Raw genomic sequence first — 27,972 nt, 5'->3', positions numbered from 1 at the left:
ATATTCCTGAAAAGCTCTAGCCTTCATTTTTAAGTATATTCAGGATAATGCACTCTTTCCATCCATTCGTGGTTATTAATAGTATTTGTTCTATTATACATACAGTATGTGACGTGTCACTGAGATCTGAGCATTTGGCGTGATGTGTCACGACGTCAAAAAGGTTGTGAACCACTGTCCTAGGAGATATCTCAGGAGAAAAGGTGAATTGCATATGGGTCTATGTGTGTGTGTGTGTGTGTGTGTGTGTGTGTTCGTGCACGCGGGAAGAGGATGAAGGGGGGGGGGGGGCACAAAAATCAGGTTTCGCTCAGGGCGCTGTGAAACCTAAGGCCGGCCCTGCACGCACATAAACACTCCAGTGCATTATTATTTCACTGTATTCTGATAGTACTATTGCATTTCTTTGTTTGTGACACTCAGCCCGCTGACTCCCAGAGCTGTGCATAATGTGACTGCCCTTTAGGGATTAAAACCTGAACCTTTGCGTCAACTCCATAATTTTTGGTGAGAGTTTTGGCATGGATCCCCCTCTGGCATGCCCCTGTCCAGGTGTTACACCCCTTGAAACAACTTTTTCATCACTTTTGTGGCCAGAAACAGTCTTTGTAGGTTTTAAAATTTGCCTGCCCATTGAAGTCTATGGCGGTTCACCAGTTCGCAAAAATTCTATGTTCGCGACATCTCTAGTTATACAATGGCCCATTTGGAGGTAGTGTCATGGTCCGAAAGGGCAATAACCCCCCTCCCCCCCCCCCAACACACACATACATGTACTTATTCATATGGTGCTATCTGGTCACACCTTTATGGAGGGAGAAAACAAGTAGCCACACCCACTCTTCTAAATAGATGACTAGATAAAGGTACTCTTTAAGCTAACCACTTTTGTATTTACCAGAAAGAGTTAAACATAAATCAGCAGAACATGTAGTTATCATCGGTGCATTTTTAGGCATAGGCATTCCAGGCCATTGCCTGGATTGCCAAAGGTCCTGGGGGGCATGATGCCCCTAGATTAAGCTCCACCCCCTGAATGAAGCCCTGCCACAGGCTAAACCCCACCCATGGGTGTTGTATAACCTTCTTCTGCTGCATGTGTGCAGCAGCAGCAGCAGGAAGATGAGGAGCAGCAGCTTTCCAGGTCCCTAGAGAGCAGACATCACAAGGTCCGGATAGTGTTGCAGGCAGTCACCACTGTGCCCCTCTGTGCCACCTTCCCCCCATGCATTCTTCTGTACTCCTTTGTGACTTTTTTCTGTCCCCATTGCCACCTCTGTCCCCCAGTGCCTCCTTCTGTCTCCATGTGCTTCCTTTTGTCTTCATGTGCCTCCTTCAGTCACTCTGTGCCACCTCTGTCCCCCTGTGCCTCCTTCAATCCCCCTGTGCCTTTTTCTGTCTCCCAGTGCCTCCTTCTGCCCCCCTTTTTGCCGCCTTCTGTCTCCCTGTGCCTCCTTCTGCCCCCCTTTGTGCCTCTTTCTTTCTCTTTGTGCCTCCTTCTGTGCCTCTGTGCCTCCCTCAGTCCCACTTTGCCTCCTTTTGTTCCCAAGTGTCTCCTTCTGTACCCCTTTGTGCCTCTTTCTTTCCCTTTGTGCTACCTTTGCTCCCCAGTGCATCTTTGTCCCACTGTATCAAGGCTCCTTCTGTCCCAGGCAAAAGCTCAGCACTGGTGAGCGCACAGCTTCTGCTGCTCTATACTTACTCTGCATTTACACACTAAGCTGAGTGAATTCAGCAAGGGCTTGTGCAATGAAATGCAACAAGGATCAGTAGGTTGTTTGTTCTCTGGGACTACCTGTATTAAGCAAGCAGCCACCCTATATGCCACATGACTCATTTACTCTTTAGTGTTTGCATGCTTTTTTCTTGGGGGGGGGGGGGGTCTTTGGCAATTGGCAGGTCTTTGTGCCTGGAGTGACAAAAAGGCTAGAAACAGCCTGGGTTATAATAGCCAAACCCCAGTGCCCAAATTACTCAGTTAATGCTTCCATAGGTGCAGATTGCATAGTGGTCTAAACTAACCTCACCTTCCCTCCCTCCAGTCACATAAGCTAAAATTTTCTAATCGTAGCTGTTGCTAATTACTATACATATTAAAAAGGAAACTGCATTAGTTACATGACCACAGCTGGTCCTTGTTTACTGACAGCTGTTCAAATTCCTCTCCCCAGCTGGTGGTGCCACCCCCTTTAAAGATCTGTAAGTGGAAGTGGTTGAGTTGTTTGCCGATCACACCCTAATCTTATGTCTTGAGTAGCAGGGATGGTAAGCTGCAGCTAGCTACACCTCCTCTGCCAGAAGGCAGCATAGCCTAGCCTAGCTGCACTCAGGAAAAAAGCATCCCACATACGGTATCCTTTTAAATATGGATATTAAGTAGCATTTTCAATTAAACATAACTGGAAAAAGATGGAGAGAGAGGTTAGTTAAAAAAATGAAAGGGTGGACTTGGGCTTTAAACCTGGTAACAACCACATCACGCCAATGTGCTGTGAATGCGGTGGCTCCCCCAGGACCACCTAACGCTCGATTGGCATCAAGTCTTTGGGGTGTGTTTTGCCAGAGATTGCGTGCGTTGATGCGCACGTATCTCCGCTTTAATGGGAGCTCCGTCAACAGTTTCCCCATTGGCGATCACCGCTAGGAGGACTGTTAGACGGCAAAACCGCTGTCTATTTACACTGTACAGTGCTGCGATCTAAGTCAATCAGCTGTCCCCTCTGCAGGCACAGGAGCGATCAGTTGTCATTGGCTAGCAGGGGGAGGAGAGGGCAGGGGTTAGTATAATAAGAAAAAAAATAGTAACATTTATTTAAAAAAAAAAACTATAAATCAAAAAAATAAACGAACATCTCTGCAGCAATCAGAGCCCACCAACAGAAATATCTGTTGGTGGGCCAGAAAAGGAATGGGAGGGGGGGATCACTTGTGTGCTAAGTTGTATGGCCCTGCAGCGAGCCCTTCAAGCTGCAGTGGCCTAAGTTGTAAAAAAAAATAGCCTGGTCACTAGAGGGGTGTGAGCCTATGGTCCTGAAGAGGTTAAAATTACGCCTATCATATTAAACTCTTAAAAAGTATATGTATAATGCTGTGCCTTTTTCAATTTATTTTTATTGGCACTGGCAAATTCACATCGACACTTTCTTTTATAAAAGAGCATGCTGTTCGCTTTTCTTAGTACGCATTTAATATACAGGAGCTTTTTGAAATGCTGCAATTAAGTGGCATTTTCTACACACGTTTTAGACATTCCTATGGATTATAAGCAAATTACTTAGAAATGCAAATAGGACAGATGAATTGCTGTCTTGAAATTCCCATTTGCTAATGTGTGATTTCACAAGATGACTATCTAAATCACTGCTCAAAATTGTATCTCCTGAATCACTTATTGAATAAGTAGGCTTTCATCTTTGTCTTTTGTTCTCATAATCTATGTCCCTGAAGTGGAAAAGAGGGGACAACTCATGCAGGGCCAGTGAGAACTTGGGGCTCTGCAATCACCCTTCTTTTCTCTTGTTTGCAAATCAGTGCTCATTTAATGATCTATATTAAAACAGTAAAGTAGCAGTAGTCTTTTTCAGGGGTCCTAGTCCTGGGAAAGAAGTGAGTGGACTCACCTAGAAAACCCATGCACCGCACGTAGCGCCAAAAATTGGGCGTGGTACAAGCATACTGTGGGCGTGGTCATGGGTGGGGCCCAAATATACATGACTCTTAGCTGTGATGTAAAAGGAAAAGGTCTGCTGGGGAAGTTTGAGCTCTGCCGTAGTGTATCCCCCAAAATAGATGTAATCTGACAGCATTTCACCAAAAAGACACATAATCTGGTAGAAGTTCCTCCAAAATATAGATAATATTGGCAGTGGTTCCCCCAAATAGATACTGTGGCAGCAGCAGTTCCCTCAACATACACAATTTGGAAGCAGTTCCGCAAATATGCGAAACCTCGCAGCGGAACACCAAAATACATATATCTGGCAGCAGTGGTCCCCCCAAACATACACAATCTGGCAGCATTTCCCAAAATACGCATAACCTGGCAGCAGTCCCGTTCCCGTAACATACACATAATCTGGCAGCTGTTCCCAAAATACACGTAATCTAGCAGCAGCCGTTCCCCTAACATACACATAATCTGGCAGCCAGTTCCCCAAAATACATAACACCGGTTCCACAAAATGCAGATAATCTGACAGCAGTCCCCCAAAATAGGTACCCCCCAGCATAGGTAGTCAGGTCTATAGGTGTCCCTAGTATAAGTAGCCATGTGTATAGTAGTCCCCAGTATATGTAGCCAGAGGTAATGTGCCTAGTATATGTAGCCAGGGGTATATGTCCCCAGTATATGTAGCCAGGGGTATACGTGCCCAGTATATGTAGCCAGGGGTATACGTGCCCAGTATATGTAGTCAGGGGTATATGTCCCAGTATATGTAGCCAGGGGTATATGTGCCCAGTATATGTAGCCAGGGTGTTAAGCTTGGAGGGTGTAATCTCCACAGTCAGCATACAACACATAAGCTGACGTGAAGGAGGTACACACACCAGCACAAGGGATCAGGATATTCCCAGTTTAGTGGAGGAGAGGACTGACTCCAATAGGAGATTGTGGTGCACAGAGCCGGTGCAGATCCGAACAGCCACATACAACACTTTCGTAACAACGTCTCAGCGCAAAGTAGCGCTGAGCGCACAACCAGGACTGAGGAGATCAGAACAAGTAGACAGAATGAACGCTTGCTAGCTAGCGGCTACTTAGCGACAGCAAGCGTCCAAAACCAGACAGACTGGAATGAGGCAGCAATGCGTTGCGGCGATGGCGTGCCTCACAAAGAACAGGACAGGATAGACAGAAAATAGCAGGATCAAGATAGATGAACGTAACACAGATAAATATACAATAAGTATGATTTCCTAGCGTATTACAATTACAGCTATCAATGAAACTATTCGTAACGTCTGACTAACATATGTATATATCGGCAATGAACCCGATATATGACATAAGCAGGAACTCTGACTAAGACTGGAGTAATACAGGGAACAGGACTCAGAAGGATTCGCTATCTCTTCGCAGAGATGAACGCAATCCACAAACAGGACCAGGAACAGGATAACTAGCTCAGCGTGCTGGAACGTTGACTAACGGAACACAGGATATAAACAGTTCGTGTACGTATATATCAGCGACACTGATGTATCAACGTAACACGAATTCAAGGAAAATAACAAAATGCGCAAGTATGCGTATATATTGGCGATGAACCAATATATGACACAAGACAAGCAAGTAACAACTTCTAGAACAAGAGCAGAACTAGGAGGACTCGCTGACCCCTTCGCAGGAGTCAGCGCAGTCCACACGGACCAGGAACGAGGTGGGGCACGAGCAGAGTAACAGATAGAATCTGAAACTATGGTAGCCCATGAGACATTGCAGGAAGCAGTTCTTTATACTGAGGTCATCCAATGGGAGCAGACCTGCAGATTCCCACACAAGTGAATGGTAATTAATCACAGGCTGATAGCAGGAAAAGGCAGACAATGATATGCAGCCTGCAGGAAAGGGACTGCCCCTCCACTGCAGCAGACAATGTTTGTTTACACAAGACCATGTTAAACTGTCATTAATTTCAGAGTGACTGCAGATGGAATCAGCAACTAGTTTAAGTGCAAACCAAACTATGCAAGAAAATGCATGTAATAACATCAGAACTGCTTGGGTTACAATACCACTGCAGCCAGCAGTAAACGCTGCAGACATGATCATAACATTACCCCCCCCCCCCCCCCCCCCTTAAAAGCGGATACCAGACGCTTTTCGAAACTGAAATTCCCAACAAAACAATCTGACTGATAATTCATGATGACCGGGACAGCCCGGCAAGACCAAATTCCAGAATCAGTCCCCACAAGACTGGACCCATCAGAACCAGAACCTACAGAACCATGCCCGTCAGCACCACAAGCCTCAGTGTGATACCCATCAGAACCACGACTTCCAGAGAAAAGCCCCCAGAAACTCTCTGAGCGATACCCACCGCCTTTCTGGGACTGTCCAAAAACGCCAAAGCCTTTGCAATGCCCACCGGAACTGTCCCCACCAACACAAAACCCACTGTTGAAGCAGTCCAAGGCACCAGGACAAGTTTCCTCAGAGATCTCCCAGAACACTTGGAAGCTCCAAAGAGATCCCCACAGGTCAGAACGCCCCTTAGGCTCACATGGAGAACCATCAAGAACCCCTATGGAACCCAGGGGAACTCTAGAGTCAGGGTCACAAGGACAAACATCAAGATCAGGGTTTTTAGGGACCAGAACCATCTCCGGGCATGCAGGCCAACCGGCAACATCAGAACATGTCTCCACTAGGGAAGCGTGTGAGCACGCCAACACAGACACACTTGGGCACTCTGGCATACGAAGCACATCTGGGCACACCGGCACAAGAGAGACTTCTGGGCATGTCAAGGAACTGCAAACCTCAAAGTCAGTCAAGGTAGGACCGAAACCAGGACTGGGCAAAAAAAAATCATCATGACTAGACTTCTCAGTTACTGGATTCTCACTAAAAAATGCAGGATCAGACTTAGATGTCTCTGATTCCAGCAAAGTTATTAACAAATCATGTTCAGGGGCATTTACAAGACAGGACAAATCTTCTGATGTATGCACCGAACTAGACAGGGTTCCCATAACTTCTTCTGGACTAGACAGAGACTCATCAAATACACTGGATTGGAGCTCATGAAGGGCTGCAAAACAAGTCAGTAGTGCAGCAATCCCCACTGAACTAGGCAAAACTGAGTAACTCACTGGACAGGAAGGGGACTCAGGAACTTCTGCCACACCGGCCAGAGAACCAGAATTTTCCAGGATACAGGGCTGGGTTTCAGAAACACTCATTAACCCGGACTGAAATTCTGAGATTTCTATTATTTTTTCCAGCGAGTCAGAATTATCCATGTTACAGGGCAAGACTTTTGAAACATTCAGAGGACAGGGCTGGAGTTCCTCGGCTGTTACAACACTGGAGAGGGACTCAACAACATTGGTTAAATCAGACTGTGTACAGGGCAAGGTATCTAACACACTTGCTGACGAGGACAATATTTCAATGGCTTCTGCTTCGCTGGGCAGAAATTCATCAAGTTTTATTAGAGCAGACTGTAATTCCAAAACAGCTGCTAGACAAGTGAATATTACTGCAACACCAACTGAGGTAAGCATTGCCTCAGACTGTTCTGCTAGAGGGTTTGAAGTATCCAAAGTACTGGGTGAAGCATAAGACTCTGTGACCACAGCTTCACTGGACAGGATCACCGAACAGTCCACACTGCAGGGCAAAACCATGGAAGCACCTGCTGGACAGCATAATGATTCTGTGACCTGAGTCTCATTGGAGAGATCTACTGCACAATTCATGGTACAGGGCAAGTTCACTGGAACATTTTCTGAACACGGTAATAATTCTGCGATTTCGGACTCACATAGCAGACGCTCTGAGTTATTCATGAAACTAGAGTGAGGTGTAGAAACAGGAAGATCAAAATACAATGTTTGCGCATCAAAATCACCATTCAATTGTGAAATTGGAAAATTCAGATGCTGGGGTTCTGAGATTTCTGGACAGGATTGCTGGGACTCAGAAACTGATGTAGTGCATCTATTGGCATCTGCTGGATCAGACAGGAGTTGAACTTTATTAACACAGGTAATTTCTGCAGAAGTGTTTGCAGAGACAGGCAAGATTTTTCTGGTGTCTGTTTCACTGAACAAAGACTCATGAGTACTGGCTAGGCTGGACTCAGAAGTCAGCAGGACCTCTGGGTCCTCTGCTGAGAAATTTGTGCAGGGCAAGATTAAGGAAGTATTAGTAATTTCTGTCTTACTGGGAAGTAACACTGAGTTATCCATGGTACAGGGTGGAATTACAGGAACTTCAATTTCACACAAAAGGAGCTCTGAATCACTCGCTGAATCAGCCAAAGGTGCTGAAGCAGGCGAGTCCTCAGGAACTGAGGAAGTGGAACAATCTCCACTTGACAGTGTGTCTTCCCTGGTATCAACTGAATCGCATAAAAATCGTCCAGAATCATTCTCCACACATCGATCAATGGAGCCACAAAGTCATACCCACACACACCAGTTTTTATTAGGTTATAGGCAGACTTAATGCATGCATTCAATACTAATTCACTTTTTGCACTGTAAAACTGACAAAATGAACTTGCATCTTTCTTCCATTCATAGACCAGGGCTTCCATCTCTCCTTTCTCAAATGGAGGATCCCATGCATACTTAACAGCTGAGCATTCCGGCTGATCATAGTTTGCAAACGTGTTAGTGGCAGAAACATACATTGGGTTATTTAGCAGGTGATTGGCCGATTTCTTATTCCTAAGGATCTCCAATACCTGTAGCAAGTGTTGAACTGTAGTGTATGCAAATTTCCCTTGCTGCACGAATAAATTGATCTGTTCAATACTCTGTAATATATCTTCATAATCATATTCAGATAATTCATTTAAACAAGAACTTTTATTGTCCCTGGCTAGCAATGAAAGTTCATTAGTAGTTTCATAGGTCCATTTGACTCCCCTGAATGGTGACTGAATTTCATTATCTGCTACTGGCGGAGTCTCATTACAGATCTGATGCGCAGTCGCCAAGGGCAACGACTCCGCTGATTGTAACGCTTTTCTTTTGGAGCGTTTACGTTTGGCTTTAGACCCTGCTGCCTTAGCAGAAGAAAAGTTATCAGAACAATTATCTGCTTGCTGATTATTTTTGTAGGCAGTAGAAGGAGCAGCTGATTGACAAGCTGCCAGAAGCTTATCAAAAGGGCTAGGCAAATCGGTTTTGCGCAGCCAGTTATGGATCACAAACGCTAGAAATTCCAGTGGTCTTTCTTTTAAATTGGTATGATCCAAGACATCGTAGGCCCACTGAAACAATCTTCCCTTAAATAAAACATAAACTAGCTGGGGGGCCCACGTTGAAACAGGAGTAGCCTGGAGCTCGGGATTGGCCAGGAACCTGGTACATTCAGAAAAAAACTCATTTTCTGTTTCAGAATTGAGCTTCTCAAATTTCTTAAAGGAACAGGAATCATAACAAACAGTGTCATTTTTGCTGGGAACCCCCCCCCCCACAATGGGAATTGGTAATGGGGCTACCATAATGTTAAGCTTGGAGGTGTAATCTCCACAGTCAGCATACAACACATAAGCTGACGTGAAGGAGGTACACACACCAGCACAAGGGATCAGGATATTCCCAGTTTAGTGGAGGAGAGGACTGACTCCAATAGGAGATTGTGGCGCACAGAGCCGGTGCAGATCTGAACAGCCACAAACACTTTCGTAATAACGTCTCAGCGCAAAGTAGCGCTGAGCGCATAAACCAGGACTGAGGAGATCAGAACAAGTAGACAGAATGAACGCTTGCTAGCTAGCGGCTACTTAGCGACAGCAAGCGTCCAAAACCAGACAGACTGGAATGAGGCAGCCAATGCGTTGCGGCGATGGCGTGCCTCACAAAGACAGGACAGGATAGACGGAAAATAGCAGGATCAAGATAGATGAACGTAACACAGATAAATATACAATAAGTATGATTTCCTAGCGTATTACAATTACAGCTATCAATGAAACTATTCGTAACGTCTGACTAACATATGTATATATCGGCAATGAACCGATATATGACATAAGCAGGAACTCTGACTAAGACTGGAGTAATACAGGGAACAGGACTCAGAAGGATTCGCTATCTCTTCGCAGAGATGAACGCAATCCACAAACAGGACCAGGAACAGGATAACTAGCTCAGCGTGCTGGAACGTTGACTAACGGAACACAGGATATAAACAGTTCGTGTACGTATATATCAGCGACACTGATGTATCAACGTAACACGAATTCAAGGAAAATAACAAAATGCGCAAGTATGCGTATATATTGGCAATGAACCAATATATGACACAAGACAAGCAAGTAACAACTTCTAGAACAAGAGCAGAACTAGGAGGACTCGCTGACCCCTTCGCAGGAGTCAGCGCAGTCCACACGGACCAGGAACGAGGTGGGGCACGAGCAGAGTAACAGATAGAATCTGAAACTATGGTAGCCCATGAGACATTGCAGGAAGCAGTTCTTTATACTGAGGTCATCCAATGGGAGCAGACCTGCAGATTCCCACACAAGTGAATGGTAATTAATCACAGGCTGATAGCAGGAAAAGGCAGACAATGATATGCAGCCTGCAGGAAAGGGACTGCCCCTCCACTGCAGCAGACAATGTTTGTTTACACAAGAGCATGTTAAACTGTCATTAATTTCAGAGTGACTGCAGATGGAATCAGCAACTAGTTTAAGTGCAAACCAAACTATGCAAGAAAATGCATGTAATGACATCAGAACTGCTTGGGTTACAATACCACTGCAGCCAGCAGTAAACGCTGCAGACATGATCATAACACAGGGGTATATGTGCCCAGTATATGTAGCCAGGGGGATATGTGCCCAGTATATGTAGCCAGGGGGTATATCTGCCCAGTATATGTAGTCAGGGGGCATATGTGCCCAGTATATGTAGCCAGGGGGTATATGTGCCCGGTATATGTAGTCAGGGGGTATATGTCCCCAGTATATGTAGTCAGGGGGATATGTCCCCAGTATATGTAGTCAGGGGGATATATTCCCAGTATATGTAGCCAGGGGGGATATGTTTCCAGTATATGTAGCCAGGGGGTATATGTGCCCAGTATATGTAGTCAGGGGGTATATGTGCCTAGTATATGTAGCCAGTGGGTATATGTGCCCAGTATATGTAGTCAGGGGGTATGTGTCCCCAGTATATGTAGTCAGGGGGTATATGTCCCCAGTATATGTAGCCAGGGGGTATATGCCCCCAGTATATGTATTCAGGGGGTATATGTGCCCAGTATATGTAGTCAGGGGGTTTATGTGCCCAGTATATGTAGTCAGGGGGTTTATGTGCCCAGTATATGTAGCCAGGGGGTATATGTCCCCAGTATATGTAGCCAGGGGGTATATGTCCCCAGTATATGTAGCCAGGGGGTATATGTGCCCAGTATATGTAGCCAGGGGGTATATGTGCCCAGTATATGTAGTCAGGGGGTATATGTCCCCATTATATGTAGCCAGGGGGTATATGTGCCCAGTATATGTAGTCAGGGGGTATATGTCCCCAGTATATGTAGTCAGGGGGTATATGTGCCAGAATGGGTAGCCAGGTGTCCCCCCAGCAGGAGGGGAGCAGCGCAGAGAAGGGGGCCATCTCCCCCCCCTTCTCTCACCTCGGGGCTCTCCTTCCCTCGCTCTCCCCTCCACAAGTAATGTGCAGGCAGCCGGCAGCGGGCGGGACTTACCTCTCCTCATCGTCGGAACACCGAATTTGCATGCCGCAAGTCTGGTCTGGTTCAGACCAGAGCAGCGGCACGCAGATCCGGCGCCGGAACGAGGAGAGGTAATTCCCGCCGGCTGCCCGCACATTACTTGTGGAGGGGAGAGCGAGGGAAGGAGAGCCCCGAGGTGAGAGAAGGGGGGGGGGGAGATGGCCCCCTTCTCCACCGCTGCTCACAGCTCTCCTTCCACTGCGCTGCTCCCTCCACACAAGCCATCGTGGCCAGCGTCCACCCTAAGGAAATAGTAAGTGGACGCCGTCCACGCCCCACTAGACCCCTGTTCAGTAGTGGCCCCATTATAGTACTCCAAGTTACATTGTATACTTTCTTTTACATATGCAGTTTTCACTACAGGTACCCCTTGATCATGTGATTATTTATTGCATGTTCTTTTTCCATTAACTTTGTTTTTCTCTGTTTTAAAGCATACCTGAGGTCACATGTGACATGAAACATGTACTTGTACAGTCCCAAATCCTACTTAGAACCATACTATGTTCCTTTTTCTTTTTCTTACTGTAGGGGTTAAGAATGTAGAGCTGTAAATTACAGTTTCTCTGTAATCAGATAGCAGTCAATCTGATTAACTCTCATTGATGAATAATTATGGTCTGTAAAACTCCTATATGGTTAAAAAATAGGCAACAGATAAAACGTTTTGTAGTTCAAGTTTTGTCTGTTTGGAAGCTGACTGCAAGGTAAGGGCTAGTTCACAGTGCACCAGTTGCCATCATGTCAACTCACTTCCAGGGATATTCTATAAAGCAGTTGAGCTAAAGACAGAATTGTTACTTGCCTGATGAAGCAGGGTTGCAGCTGTGAAATGCGTTGCATGACTTTTTGGCATATGTTAATAAAATTTCAGTGAGTCCACCACTGCCTCCTTTGTATGCTTTAACAATTTTATCTATTTGTATTCTTTTGGCACCTCTGTTTGCTTTATACATTGTTTGAGTCCACCCTTGGTGAAGGGGTGTTACCCCTTTTTCTGATCAACGGAGAGTGAATTCTTAATTCTGAGTTGGGACAGGTCTAATCTCCCCACCTGCATTTATAGTGGTAACCCTGGTTTGTGAATATTACTATACTTACCTTACATTATCCAATTGATTACCATGCCAGTACTTACTGCACTATATTGTGCTCTCTTGGTATCCCTTCTTTTGTAAAGTATATAATAGGGATAGTCAATGAGATACAAATAATTCTGGGTAATGCAGGATTATGCAAATATTCTATGCATGTTTATGCAGCTTATGGCATACCGATCATCTTATAAAACCACAATTTTCAAGGAAATAATTATAAAGTACTCACAGTAGAAAATGATCTCATATTTAAACAGTTGTGAAGAAAGAGTAGTGCCATCGCAGTCACAAATAAGCAAAGGACCGCTATTCATTTAAGTATGACAATAGGCCATGAGTAACTCAATTAAGGACATGAGATATATATGCCATGTATGCTAATATCTAAGGGGTGTAGGCACCCCATAAAAATACTATGTATTGCTATACACAATGCAAACTTTTGCATACAAAAACATATAAAAAAAAATCACAAAATAGCACACAAAAGTTTGTTCATGAAGTAATACAAAAATGTCAAAGACAAATTGTGCATGCAGAAAATTGCATGCAGTAAATGCAAAGGCAAACATGAACCCTTCCTTAAAATACCCTGCAAGGTGGTTTGAAAGGTTGATACAATTTGAGGAGGGGCTATGTTGCTTTTTAAATAAAATGGAAAAAATATTGATATTTATATTAAAGCAATTAATTAATAAAAAAAAAATCCTGACAAAATCCATGTTTAACAACCAAAATAACAGCTGGAAATCACTGGGTGATGGTTAATACCCAAAGTGACATCATGGGTAACAAACAAGCCTATGATAGAATTTAAAAATACCCATTATTAAAAAGATCTGTTTTCAATAAAAGTTAACAAGGTGAGAGGGTGTGAAAAGGTGGGGGGAGGGGAGGGAGTGGTAGGAGACTGACAGTCAAATCATTTTGTAATGTATTGATCTGTATAAAGTTATTTGTGACCGCATCTTACAAAGCTACCAGTGTCGACATCTTACAAAGCTAATAGTGACAATATTTTGATTAATTTTTTAAATAGATTTTGGTTGAAAGCTAATAACATTTTTGTGATATGGGGTGGTAAAGCTATTGACACTTCCCAGTCAATTTCAAATTATTGACCTATCAAATTCTTGTCACATTGCACAATTTAAGGCAAGCTTAATATTGCAAGCAGGGGTCAATGTACTCTTGGAGCACTGTATATGAAAATGTCAGCACTACAGTTGTGCTCATAAGTTTACCTACCTGGCAGAACTGGGTTCATTGTTTTTACATAGTAAATAATGTGTGCACTTAAACGTCAACTGTACTTTTATGAACAAAATGTGCAAAGGATTATACTTAAGATGAGGATTATTAAGCATTTATATACCGTATATAAATGCTTAATCATCATCATCATCATATTCCTTTGCACATTTTACATATAAAAGTACAGTTAAAGTTTAAGTGCACGCATTTTTTACTAAAACTATGTCAAAACAACAAAGCCGGTAAATATTAATGCTAATAAGCTAGTGATGCCAGTTAGTGGTTTAATTAATCTCTTTAGCACCACCTGTAGGCAAAGTCACTGCTTTTTATCTCTTGTGTTTATAAAAACAGCTGTGGCCTACATCTGACTCTAGCCTTAAAGCCTAATGAGATATTTTTCCTGGCTTTACACAATTCTCTCGGGAATAGTGCACAGGGACTCTTTTCTGCCCACAAGTAAGCCTTCAAATATCATTCTGCTGTGCTGTTCAGTGGTTCGGCAGCTGAGAGACTCTGGATGTCCAGTAGACACCCAGGGCTGTCTCCTCAGAACGGAATACCGCTATCTTAAAAAAACTGAAAGATTTGCACTTTACAAAAACATGTTTGCATATCCATATAAAATTAGCCTCAGCGTAAAAGTCACAGTTAACTACTTTTCCTATGTAGCTATCACTCACAATTAGGGATGGTCGGAAATGTCAATTCCAATTTTTTTCCAATATCGAGTACCGAATCTGCGGATTGGCGAATTTCTTTTTTCTGATTTCCGAGGAGTCTTTTTTTGGTAATTTTTTGCATTCTCTGATTGGCCAAATACTTCTGAGTTGAATCTACATGCTCTGATTGGTACAATGATTCTGAGTTCTGTGATTGGGCTAAAATCACTAAGTAGCGGTAATGTGGTATTTCTGCAGAAATCGGATTTCCGTTTTCCGTGGAGTCTTTTTTGTTGTTGTATTTTTTCACAGTCTGATTGAGGATATACTTCCTAGTTGTCCCTGCATTCTCCAATTGGTCCAATGCTTCCAATTTCTGTGATGGGGCTAAAATTACAGAGTTACGGTAATCCGGTATTTCCACAGAAATCCAATTTCTGAGTTCTGATTGACTTTCAAGTGCACTTCTGATCCAAAATGGGCTTACCGCAGCGGTATTCAGAAATTGGATTTTTGTGGAGGTACCACAAAACTCAGAAGCATTGGACCAATCAGAGAATGCAGAATTTTACTGTGGAAATCGGATTACTGTGGTAATTTTAGACCAATCACAAGACTCAGATGCTCCCGAGTATTTTCAAGCCTTCTGATTGGCCTACAATTTCTGTGGTTTTCCGATTTCAGCTGTAAATAACCGCAATCTCTGATTGGTTCAACACTCTGGATGGCAGTGGCACAGTCCAACTGTCAATTCAAACTAGTGTGCATACCAGTAGGCAGATGGCCCACACAGTAAGCACTTCTCATAACAATAAAGGATACTTTGTAACCTCACCATTAGTAGATCTACTAGCCAAAAACCTTTCAGTTAGAGATTTAGATCTGTCAAATTAATAATGCCTCTGTAAACACAGTGACATAGGGAAAAGGTCATTTAGAGTGCATTTTACTCTGGGGCAATTAAATATCTTGATAAGTGAATATATGTATTTTACATTTTACAGGGTTTTTTTTTTACGATAGTGGTCTTTAAAGTCAACTTTGCGTATCTCTTCATGGGCTGTACAGACTAGTCTGAACATCAAAGCATATGCTGTATGTAAGACCAACAAGCTAGTTCCATTCATATTTTAACCAACCACCCGGGGGTCAGGGGCAGTGATAAATATTTAGCTGTAAGAGCTAAGTTCCGCTTGGTGGAGGAATGGTATCTAGCACCAGGGAAAGGGCTGGGTTCATCTCGGTTTACGTTTAATAAACACCAGGAAAGGGAGGCTAAGTTAGGCTTGGTGGAGGAAAATTATTTAGGCCCAGGGGACTGGGTTATGATTTAATGGGGCTAGGCTTAGGTTCAATACTAAGTACCAGGAGAGAGAGGTGGTGGTCTGCGGAGTATATGTAGTTGGGAAGAGGGGGGAGGATATCCTTGGCTTGGTGAAGAAATAGTAATTAGCACCAAACAAATCAGTGAAAAAATATATCTGGATGTGCTGTCCTGAAAATCAATTTGGAGCACGTGACGTGAGTAGGTGGTATCACAAAAATGACTTATAAAGAAAGCTATATGATAGTCAGCAGAATTGGTTTTACTGCAGCCTACAGCAGTGGAAGTCCATGCTGCGCTGCCGCTAGAAGTGTTTTCTTAAGAGGTTTCTGGCAAGGTACTTTAAAGTGTACCTGAAGCGATTTCAAAATAAACACAGCCCTAGATTGCCAAATAATTAGCCTTTCAATCACCAGTATTTGTTGGTCGAGTATCATTAAGGTGGTCACTAACGGTCCAATTTCTAGCAAAAAATCGTTCAAGCGAACAAAAATTCTGATCGGATTGGTTGTAAATAATCTCTATTGATGGACACAATCGATTACGGTTATAAAAATAGTTGTCTGATTGGATTTTGGTCAAACCGAAATTTGGATTTTCTTGTTGATTGTGATAGATAGGAAGCAAAGATTGGTTCGTTGATGGTGTAGTGAACGATTTTTCTTCCAATCTGAATTTCTGATCGCTCAAATGATTTTTCGCTAGAAATTCAATCGTTAGTGGCCACCTTTAGTATGGTGCAGTAATCCTCTCTAACAAGGTTTGCAAGGGGAGGTAGGCTATGAGCTGCACCATTTTGTGGGCAGAGAAAGAGATTACATCTGAATTACTTTGTTTACAGTTGGTTTTGAGCGAAGCTTGCCAGATGAGATTACTCAAATATATTATCAAGGATCACCAGGAGGATATTGACGACTAAGTACAATCAATTTGCTACAGGCAGCAGTCTGTAATTTAGGAATTTGAAAACAATTTCAGGCGCAGATTAACAAATCAACTGCCACACTAAAAAAAAAAATATTAAAAGAACCAAAACCTTAGGGCCATTGTTTTTTTTTATTATGAAATTTGAATAAAAACATTGAGACAAAATAATCCTTTCTATTTTAATGTATTTTTTGCCTGCCTACCACTAAGCTACCAAGGTAAACAAATGTGAGCATTATATATGCTCGATGAGGCCACGGGCTCAAAACTGGCGAGAGTTTAATACAGCTAATGTGTAAAAAGTGATTTGATATCAACTAATGAAGGGCTCTATACACAGAAAAGAAATGCTCTAGTATAACAGAATACCAAAGGGCACTAGCTAGAACATGTTTTGTACCTGGAGATGGCCATTACCTAAAGATACTGGAGTAGACATTTATGAAATGTTTTTTTTTCACTACCATGTTTTCATATAGACTGCCTAACTGACCAAATTGTAACCACTAGTGAAATGATGTAGCAAATGTATTTATTACCAATTTCTACCTCTCCATCTTATGGTAACATTTTTTTTTCTAGATAATTAACATCTCAGTCTACCACTGCACACTCCTCTCTTTCAACCACGTCAAACTCTCCTTCATCAACACTATCAAAGTATGGATTTTTCCAGGAATCATCCTCATTGCTGTCCATTTTATAAAGATGTTCTCTTTACTGCAGCTCCTGATGATGAAGCCAAAGTCATTATACGCATTGAACAAGTTCACTGTGCCTTGTTAGGTGGTCAGCACTTTTTTAATTGTCAGTTTTCTTGGCCTTTCTAATACTGTCAGCTTGGGTTTGTCTAAGCATAACAATAGCTGTTGCCCATTTATACTGGCAGGTTTGATGGGACCAGAACTAATGAGTTGTGGTTTCTTCCTGCAGTCTTCCTGTCTGTCTTAATAACTGTCAAATCAACTAGAGAGGTGTTAAAGTCCTCAGACATGGTGGACTATCATGTCTAATGCCCAAGTTCCCAATCCAGCACTTGTTCGCTCTTATTTCAACCAGAACCGGAGACATTTTTGCTCCTCTGAGCAGTAACACATAGAAGCCTAGGTACAAAGGCGATCAGCCTGTTCACCAGAAAATGGCCATGATTCCCTGCATAAATAATGTCTTTGTTAGCTTCTTCATACTTGTAAAAGCAGCAATCATCTAAAAAGCTAAAAGTGGCCATCAGCCTGCCTATCCTGAAAACATATCAGTAAATGAATAATTGTTCTCCTAAATCATCATTATAAAGCTGGAGATTAGTTTGTAAGTCTCACTGAGGGACAGTCAGTGACATGAATAGTTCAATGCTCTTTGTACTCAATCCACTGGTGTATAAACACATAATATTGACAATAGCATTTGTGATGTTGTAGTTGTGTGCACGCAAGGTCACCCTGGATTTCTTTACAAAAGTTCTTGTAGTGGGGGCTTAAACATGACTACAATAGTGCAAAGGGTGATTCACTATACATTAATCCCTTTATTCACCATCACCACTACAGTATATCTACATCCTCTGTGACTTCATCTAAACCACGAGGACAGAGATATACTTCTTGTAGCTGAAGCACATCTGTGCAGGATTGGGAATTACTCCTGTGAACACCTCTGGCACTGTCTGATGCAACACTAGTTGGTGAAAGGGAATAAATGTTCACTGAACCAATAAGATTGATTTTTACCATTAATTTTTTTTTATTTTGTCAGTTCATAGGGAAAAATATACAATGTAGCAATATTTTAGAATCAAATATCCTCACTATAAATTGTGACAGGAACATAATCTAAGTTTTGTGATAAATGGTAGAAATAGCCAAACAAAATGTGTGTTTAACCACTTTGAAACCCTTGCTACGCTTATCTACTCCCCACAAAACTTCATCTGAAGCTCAGGGGAGTAGATAGGCGTACTTGTGGTAAACAGTGTGCTGTATGCCGAATAAGCTATCTGATTATGTATATAGGGTATCATTTTAACCGTGACAAGTGAGAGAATAGATTTTGTGGTGTTTGACAACTGAGGGATAAGTCATGTGATTTTTTTTACCAGAAAACTGAATGAAAAGCAATAAAACTGTTATTTTCATGTACTCTATACCCCCAAATAAATACTTGTAAAAACAACAAATGTGACAGCATTGAAAAGAGAATACATAGTTACCCTAGGGACTTAGCTTTTAAAATATGTATGCCATGAGAGTGCATTACTGTTAATCATGAAGATAAGGGCTTTTAATTACTGATAGAGTACAATGAGAAATCAAAAAACACAAACCAGAAACTAATATATTATCGCCATACATTGTACTAGGAACATTATTTAAATGTTGAGATAACCAGGACAAATTAGCAAATACAATGTGTGTGTTTTACCTATGGTAACATTGTTTATTTGAAAACTATAGTGGATGGAAATGGAGAAATAGTGTATTTTTTCTTTTTTTTCTCATTTTTCCCTTTAAAATGCACAGATAATAACATACTTACTAAAAGAAAATATCACCCTCACAAAGCATAATTTGTGGCAAAAAAAACAAGATATAGATCATTTACATCTAATGAGTAGCAATAAAGTTATTGGTGAATGAATGGGAGGAGCGCTGAAATGTGAAAATTGCTCTGGTTTTTAAGCAAAAAACCCTGTGGTGCTGAAGTGGTTAATATATACCTTGCTTTTTTTTTTAAACTGTGATTAGTACAGCTGAGAAATAGTGTGTTTTTTCAATTTTTTTCCCTCTTTTTACCAATAAAATACATAGAAAAGAAAATTGTTTAAGGGAAAAAATGCCATACAATAAAAGCCTAGTTTGTCTTAAAAAAATGATATATATTTCATTTAGGTGTCATAACATAAGTAGGCATACATGTATTGATCTTAAGGTGGCCATACATGGTACAATTTTTCATTTTTTTAAAAATTAGATAATGTAGTTCGATTACTCCATTAGATCGAATATAAAGATTTTTCCAGCATGTCCGATCAGTTTTTTTCTTGAAAAAAATGTGATAATCGTTCGAATTTCTTGATCGAAAAAAAAAAAATATTTTCAACTTTCATTCGACTCGATCATTTAGATCGAATAAATGGGAAAATCTAACGTTTTTATTGTATCGTGTATGGGCACCATAATAGAGACATAGCTAAAATGTAAAAACTGCTCTGGTCCATTGGGGGAAACAAGGTCGGGATGCGAAGGGGTAAACCACACCCACACTGACCCAAAATAGCCTAGTTGAATATGTTTGCATACATATGTATTATACATTATGCAATAGTAAAAAATTTTTTTAATTTTAACAAAAAATAGTGTTGCTCAAATCCGATCCGGATGAAATCCGGATAGTAGCTATTCGGATTTCATCAGGTTAAACTAAAATCACCTGTGCGGGCTGGGCGGGGGGGGGGGGGGAGGCGGGTTTAATCTTACCTATTATGAAGTCTTCTTTGTCCGTCCCTTGGCGACTCCCACGATGCGCTCCAATCCGGCGTCACGTGACTAAAAACACTTCCTCCTTACGGGTTGAAGGAGGAAGTGTATAGTCACGTGACGCCGAATTGGAGCACATCGTGGGAGGCGCTGAGGGACGGACGAAGAAGACGTCATAATAGGTAAGATTAAACCCCCCGCCCAGCCCGCACAGGTGATTTTAGTTTAACCTGATGAAATCCGAATAGCTACTATCCGGATTTCATCTGGATCGGATTTGAGCAGCACTGACAAAAAATAAATAAATAAAAAAGCACTGTGATCTAGCATAATTACAAGGGTCTTCTGCTTCTTTTTTGTGATCCACCATCCTGGATTAATCTATTTACCAGCATGGGAACTGCCATGTTGCTTTTGATGTCAGTACTATTCACAGAATAGGAAGAATTCACTGCGGGTTTAACCCTTTAAACCTCCTTTGCTTTGTGACTCCTTTCATAATTTTGACAGTGCTTTTTCATCTACTTGTTTGGTACTTTTTCCATTGTAGAGTGCTAAAAAGATTTTTTTTTAAATTGAATATTAAAAATTATCTCATAGGAGAAAACTCAGGAGAAAAAGTTAGTTGCATATGGCCTTAGGTGTCACTAATGCCTGAGTATGGCTTGCCGATGAGGTTTGACACACACTAAATGTCACTAATGGCTGCGTATGGCATGCCGGTGTGGTTTGACACACACTTGGTGTCAGTAATAGATCCGTGTGGCATGTCCATCAGAGGTGTCTTTACATAAACACACGGGGTGAGTTTGGCAAAAATTGTTATACAAACATCATTCATTGCCTTGCAGGATGTCTCAACTTGCGGTGCAAAGTTTGGGCCTGAAGATACAAGTATGCATGCAATTGTGTCCTGAGACAAAGAGTGCAGCACTCTAATTAGGGACCTATGTGATGCAGCCTCAGTCTATCCCCAGTTGGTTTTATGGGGGGAGGTTTTACATGTTGTTTCAGGGTTTTGTGCTATTATTGTTTGAATAATGCATTTATGATGAATATGCTTTGAGTTCCCTTATATTTCTTTTGTGGTTTCCTATGTTCATTGAGGTGAGAGAAGCACTATATTATTAGGTAGTTATCCCGTAATCTTCCATTTTCTGTACTAAATCTTGCTGTTTCCTAGCTGCTGAATGATGATGGCATCCTGCTTGAATTCCACTGCATCATTGCAATCCACTGTAGAACATTTTTTTCACTTCTTCTAACAAATTTACTTCATTGTAAAGCCATTCTAAGCTGTTACAAGGTCACAGAGGGCAGTAATCTTGGCAGGCAGCTAAACAAGAAGAGTTTTGTGCCTTTCCCTCTAAGAGCTATGAAGTTGACTTTACATGGTAAAAACAGGACCTTGGTAAAGTCTTAAAGGAAAACTTAAGTCAAAAAAAAAAAATGACATTTACTCACCTGGGGCATCCCTCAGCACCCCGAAGCTGGATGGTGCCCTCGCAGCCCCGCTCCGATCATCCTGTCCCCGCCGGCGGCTACTTCCGGTTCGGCGACAGCCGCCGACAGGCTGGGAACGCGGCTGTTTTTCCGCGTTCCCAGCCGCTGCTATCACCCTCTATGCTGCTATAGCGTATATATATATATTTTTTTTTTTGACTTAAGTTTTCCTTTAAGGTGCTTTATAATCTTCCTGCTCGCTGGCTTATGGACTACACATTCCTCAAACTAGGTAAAAATGGCTTCTTCATTTACTATGGAGACAGTTACTGTAATGACTCTCAGTGGTTTGCTGCTTGATGGCAATTGTTCTTGTTTGAATCCAAAGCAATGGGAGAAGAGAAATCTTCTTGCATGAAAACTACTATTTGCAGTGGACTTAAACTGCATAAGACAAAATATAAAAAATGCCACCTAATGAGAACCTGTCTGTCCATAAAATAGCGCATAGTAAAGCAGGATTTGGGGTAGCCAATCTAATTCTCTCCAAATGCTTGGGTAAGGCAGGCCTTAATTCTTCTGCCTAGGCGAAGTGTTTTACTGTCTAGGTGAGCATTCTTGATATGTGGCTTGATAGTGTACTTGTTAAGGGCTCTGCCTCTGATTCAGGAGACCTGGGTTTGAATCTCGGCCCTTCCTGTTCAGTAAACCACCTCCTATTTAGTAAGGAGACCTTGGGCTAGACTTTCCAACACTGCTACTGCCCTAGTGGCTGCAGCTCAAGCGCTTTGAGTCCGCAAGTAGAAAAGTGCAATATAAATGTGATTTGTCTTGTCTACGTCAGTCACTCACCACTCCTGCTTCAGAGAACGACTAAAATATAAAGTTGCAAATCTGTTGCCATTCCAGCTGTCACATTTGGGTTGATTAGAGGAAACTTTTCTAATAAATTATCTCACCTTGCTTATTTTTCACTAAACTCAACTAAAAGGAGAGATCATTTATGAGATAAAAAGGTAATGTGAGATAAATCACGCGTTAGGCCAGATGAGGAGAGATCATTCATGAGAGAAGCAGATAAGAACCTCTAGTCAATTAACTTTTTTTTTCCTTTGTTTTCTCTCCAGAGAGATTTTTTTTGTATTTTTTTGTTAAATATTTTCCAGCACTCTGCTATTAAAAAAGTACTAGAAAGTAGGTAAAAAGTAATATCAAGGGTTATTTTTTCAGTATTTAATCGCTTTCTAGTGGCTTAAAAGGAAATATTAATTAAGTGTAAAAACATCCCTATGGAAAAAAAGGGCCTCATACACAAAAGGCTGCTAATTTTGCAATGGGCGGGAAGCACATGGCAATTTTTCCACCAGTAATGCTATTCTTATTCCTATTTCTGTCAGTGTTTCCAGTACCATGTTGTTGTAGACACTTTTTATTGTATGTTCTCGATAAGGCTTATTAGAGATTTATTATTATTATTATTATTATTAGTACAGTACTATTCAGTGGTGCTCAGCAGAGCTCGAATATTCGAGTAGCTCGAATATTCGAGCTCTTTCTCAGCTATTCGAGCTCGGTATTCGAGCTCCGAATAGCTAGAGCTATTCGAATGGGGTATTCGAGTACACTCGAATAGCCCATTCACTATTCGAGCTATTCGAGCAAAACGGCGCTATTCGAGCTCGGTACCGAGCTCGAATAGCGTCATAGCCCAGATTGATGTCCTTAGAGCCAATCAGAGGGCTCCCAGGCCCTCTGACGGCAGCCAATCACAGAGGGGGACGCTGGCCAGCCCCTACCCTATAAATAGCGGCCGCCATGTTAGGTTTCTCCGTGCTTGCCTGAGACTTGTACAGAGAGAGAGTTGCTCCTTTGTGCTTTGGCTTAGCAAGAGCTCTATTGTGGTCATTTACCTAGCGTTTTTGCTCACATACACCTCCTATATACACCTATATTGTTGTTAGTTAGATAGACATTGTATTTTAGTTAGTAGCTTTTGTGTTACATAGACAGAGACACAGCTGCTGCAGGCTTACACAGCTTTAGGCCTCAGGGCCTGCCTGTGTGGGCAGCTGTTCTCTCCTGTCCTCTGTTAGTATATTTCTCTCATCTATACCAGTATTTCTGCTGCTGTCCTTTACTACTGATTGATTCTGTATTTAGTATTGTAGTTAGGCTAGGACACTCACTGTCACTGTTCATAGGCTAAGGCTAAGGCTACTAGCTCCTGCGTGTGTGCACTCACAGTCTTGTACACACACACTCTATTTCCTTCTGATTAGTGATTGATTATTGTAATTAGTTAGTTACTTACTGTTACTACTTGTTACTCTTACTGTACTAGGAGTCTAGGACACTCAGTCACTGTTCATCGGCTACTAGCTCCTGCGTGTGTGCACTCACTGTCTGAGTACACACTACACACACTATTTCCTTCTGATTACTGATTGATTATTGTAATTAGTTAGTTGTACTTACTGTTCTTACTTGTTACTCTTACTGTACTAGGAGTCTAGGACACTCAGTCACTGTTCATCGGCTACTAGCTCCTGCGTGTGTGCACTCACTGTCTGAGTACACACTACACACACTCTATTTCCTTCTGATTACTGATTGATTATTGTAATTAGTTAGTTACTTACTGTTACTACTTGTTACTCTTACTGTACTAGGAGTCTAGGACACTCAGTCACTGTTCATAGGCTACTAGCTCCTGCGTGTGTGCACTCACTGTCTGAGTACACACTACACACACTCTATTTCCTTCTGATTACTGATTGATTATTGTAATTAGTTAGTTACTTACTGTTACTACTTGTTACTCTTACTGTACTAGGAGTCTAGTACACTCAGTCACTGTTCATCGGCTACTAGCTCCTGCGTGTGTGCACTCACTGTCTGTGTACACACTACACACACTCTATTTCCTTCTGGTTACTGATTGATTATTGTAATTAGTTAGTTACTTACTGTTACTACTTGTTACTCTTACTGTACTAGGAGTCTAGGACACTCAGTCACTGTTCATAGGCTACTAGCTCCTGCGTGTGTGCACTCACTGTCTGAGTACACACTACACACACTCTATTTCCTTCTGATTACTGATTGATTATTGTAATTAGTTAGTTACTTACTGTTACTACTTGTTACTCTTACTGTACTAGGAGTCTAGGACACTCAGTCACTGTTCATAGGCTACTAGCTCCTGCGTGTGTGCACTCACTGTCTGTGTACACACACTACACACACTCTATTTCCTTCTGATAACTGATTGCTTATTGTAATTAGTTAGTTGTACTTCCTGACTGTTACTACTTACTTACTGTACTAGGGACACTCACTCAGTCACCTCACCCACCAACCCACTCCATTAAAGTACCCCACTTTTCACCCGCCCTCTTAAAAAACTTTTGTCTATACGCCCAAAAAATTGAAGATGTCTGGAAGTGGCAGCCAGCGCGGTTTGGGCAAGGGGAAGGGCAGCAAGGGAATCAGGAGGAGAGGGAGCAGCATTGTGGCAGGCCGCGGCCGCGCCACCATGCACAGTTCCGCAGCAGCAGCAGCAGCGTCAGTGGCTAACATTCCTCCCATAGCCACTGGCCGTGGACGCCTTGGGCGCCGCCCAGCAGGAGCATCTGCAACTCACGCTGCAGAGACACAGCAGCAGCAGCGTGTAGCACCTGCTCCGATTTTCCTCCAGCCGGGTCGGAAACGTCCCATTGAGGAAAAGCATGCAGACACTGTGGTGCAACTCATGACTGTGGCACCTGCTCCGGCCGCGCCACCATGCACAGTTCCGCAGCAGCAGCAGCAGCGTCAGTGGCTAACATTCCTCCCATAGCCACTGGCCGTGGACGCCTTGGGCGCCGCCCAGCAGGAGCATCTGCAACTCACGCTGCAGAGACACAGCAGCAGCAGCGTGTAGCACCTGCTCCGATTTTCCTCCAGCCGGGTCGGAAACGTCCCATTGAGGAAAAGCATGCAGACACTGTGGTGCAACTCATGACGGAGGATGAGCAGCCCGCCATCAGCTCTGCATCCGAGGCCTCCACCCTCACCACCACCACCACCACCCCTGTTCGCAGCAGCCGCCCAGCAGGGTCTGGGGAGGAGGCCAGTTCACCGTCACTCGCCGACCTGTCATTCAGCAGTCTTTTGACCCCAGGCATCATGAGTAAATTGTCTGCTGTTGTTGGCGATCTTGAGGAGGAGATGCTGATGGGCACTTTGGGGGATGAGGGATTGGACAGCAAGACTGTGGCGACAGTCAAGCAGCCCATCCATGCATCAGGAGAGGAGTTTGGGGGGTCATCATCCCAGCAGGACATGTTTCAGGAGGGGGAGGATGATGATGACCCGGTGACAGACAGAGACTGGGTGCCACCACCTCCAGGGGATGTCGTCCTCAGCAGCTCTGAGGAGGAGGAGGAGGATGCGCTTGTGGGCCTTGCAAGGAGGCGCATCATTGCAAGCATTGGCAGCAGTAGGCAGGTCCCACAGCCAGCTGGTGTCTCAGGCTCAGCAGCAGCAGCAGCAGCATCTGCCAGTACCACCACCAGCCGCACCCAAGCCCCCCCAACCACCACAGGGAGACAGGCAGCAGCGCTTCCATGCCGTAGGGGGATGTTTCTGTCACCAATCTGGCGATATTTCACCATGCCCACTGTGTACAGCAAGTACGCCACTTGCAACCACTGTCAGCGGAAGTTGAGCAGAGGTGCAGACCCCTTAAAGTTCAGCACCAGCTCGCTCATCAACCACCTTGCTACGAAACATTTCCACCAGCATGAGGAGTTCCAGAGGCTGAAGGCATCTGGTGCTGGCAGTGGCACCACACCCATCACTGCACAGCCTTCAGCAGCAGCAGCAGCAGCAACAGCAGCCACCCGCCCTCCTGCTCCTCCAGCAGCACCAGCAGGAGTGCGGAAACGCACTGCTCCTCCCCCCTCTGCAACTCCTGCCGCCGACACTGAGGCCTGTTCTGGCAGCCAGTCCTCAGTGGCCTCCTCCGCTGTGTCTGCTGATTCCCGTGCCAGCAAAAGGCCACACCAGAGCCTTTTGAGCGAGTCCTTCCAGGGGGTGGTTAGGGCTCTGCCTCCCAGCAGCCGTCGCGTGCGGCAGCTGAACGGCTTGCTGGCACGGGCCATGTGCTCCCAACTCCTGCCGTACACGCTCGTGCAGGAGGGGAGCGACATTCGTGCGCTGCTTGCTTGCGCAGCCCCAGACTGGCAGCTCCCCAGCAGACACTTTTTCTCCCGCAAGGCCATTCCTGCACTGCACCGCTTTGTGATGGCCAATGTGGAGAGAGGGCTGGAGCACGCGGTTGGTGAAAGGGTCCACGTCACCATGGACTCCTGGAGCAGCCGCTTCGGGACAGGCCGCTACCTGTCCTTCACTGTCCACTGGGTCAGCTTGGTGGAAGGGGGTGAGGATGGGAGAGCAGCAGCGGGCACAGCAGCAGCAGCAACACAGTGGGTGGTGCCACCCCGCAGGGTCAGGGGAACTGCAGCAGGTTCCTCCGATCCTCTGCCATCCTCCGGCACACCTGGCCAAACCCCCCGCCTCAGCAGCAGCGTGAAGGCCCGCCACTGCCAAGCGCTGCTGCACTTGGTCAGCCTTGGGAAGACCAAGCTGACGGCAACCCATGTGTTGGCCAAACTCCAGGAGCAGGAGAGGATTTGGCTGACCCCCAGAGGCCTCAGAGTCGGAAAGGTGGTGGCCGACAATGGGGCCAATTTGGTTGCCGCAATAGACAGGGGAAACCTGACCCACATCCCCTGTCTTGCCCACGTGCTGAACCTGGTGGTGCAAAAGTTCTTGCGCACCTACCAGGGGATGGGCGAACTGCTGGAAATGGCAAGGAACGTTGTGCGTCACTTCCGACGCTCGGCTGCAGCCTGTGCGAGCCTGGAAGACGTGCAAAAGGAGCTGGATCTGCCACGCCATCGGCTGATCCTTGACGTTCCGACTCGCTGGAACTCCACCCTGGCGATGTTGGAGCGTCTGGTTGAACAGAAGCACGCTGTCAACCAGTACCTTGCCCTGGCCACTGTTTCCGCCGCTCAGAGAAGGGACAAGACCAGCAACATCCCGTCCATCGTCCCCGATGATGACTGGAGGCACATGCAGCAGGTGTGCTTAGTGCTGGCTCCCTTTCTGCAGGCCACTAACATGGTGAGCAGGGACCATGCTATGGTCTGCGAGTGGGTGCCCCTGGTTTGTCTGCTGAACAGGGCCCTCGATGCTTTGCTGGAACAGGGAGCGGCAGCCTTGGACCAGCAGGAGCGGCAAGCAGCTGCACAGTCCACCTCTGAGGGGGAGGAGGAGGAGGACTTGGTGGAGGTCCCTGACCTTGCTGCTGATGAGGGGG

General features: G+C 43.9%; 1 protein-coding gene across 14 annotated transcripts in view; it reads right to left on the bottom strand.

Annotated features, from left to right (window-relative positions):
- Positions 1-27,972, bottom strand: part of NRXN2 (neurexin 2) — a 1,344,669-nt gene that overhangs the window by 730,660 nt on the left and 586,037 nt on the right. The gene's annotated exons all lie outside the window — the stretch shown is intronic.

Source organism: Hyperolius riggenbachi, chromosome 11, assembly GCF_040937935.1.
Source record: "Hyperolius riggenbachi isolate aHypRig1 chromosome 11, aHypRig1.pri, whole genome shotgun sequence".
Taxonomy (NCBI): Eukaryota; Metazoa; Chordata; class Amphibia; order Anura; family Hyperoliidae; genus Hyperolius; species Hyperolius riggenbachi.
The sequence above is the reverse complement of the archived record's forward strand: the minus strand, read 5'-3'. Positions and strand labels throughout refer to the sequence as shown.